Genomic DNA, 832 nt, shown 5'->3' on the forward strand with positions numbered 1-832 from the left:
GTAAATAAATATAATTCTAAGCGGACGAATATAAATTAACGTAGGGTAAGAAGAGTATTAGGCAATTATATAGGCAATAGAAGGAAATAAATAGAAGGATAAAATGAAAGTAATAATTAGAAAGGGAAGAATAGGGCGAGTAAATAATAATAGCAATTGTAAAAAGGTAGGAAAAAAAAGCAAAAAATAGGAAAATATATAATTTAAATTATAGTAGGGAGAATAGAAATAGCAATTAAGAATTGTACTATTAGAATAAAGAGAATAATATAAAGAATAAAGTAAGGGTAATAGGAAGGCGATTAAAAAGGAATAACGCAAATAAAGGAAATTTATAAAGGAAGTAATATATAAAATTATAGGAAGCGTAGGAAAGAAATAAAAATCCCGAAGACGGAACTTATAAGGAGGGGGATTATATTTAAGATTTATAATAGGAATCGTATTTAAAATTCGCAGTAGGTCGTAGTAGGCGTAAACAATAGAGAATAATCTATAAGAAGAGCTTTAGGATTTAATTATATAGGTATTATATAACGGGCGTAAATAACGGAAGGTATTTTATAAGAGTATTAAACTATATTATAAGTATAAATAATAAAGAATATCTAATAAGAGGAACTATAAAGTATAATTATATTAATATTCTAAAATACTTATTAATACTTTTAAATTCGGTATAGTACTCCTCGTTAGGCAAAACGAAGTTCACTACCTCGTACGCCTGCGGGACGATAGTCTTAGTAACGGTCAGGAACCCGACTAACTTTTTAAATCTAATACCAGTTTCGTATTTATATTAGAATTTATAAGAATAGATATTACAATACCA

Source organism: Neurospora crassa, linkage group IV (genome assembly GCF_000182925.2).
Source record: "Neurospora crassa OR74A linkage group IV, whole genome shotgun sequence".
In the NCBI taxonomy this organism is placed as follows: Eukaryota; Fungi; Ascomycota; class Sordariomycetes; order Sordariales; family Sordariaceae; genus Neurospora; species Neurospora crassa.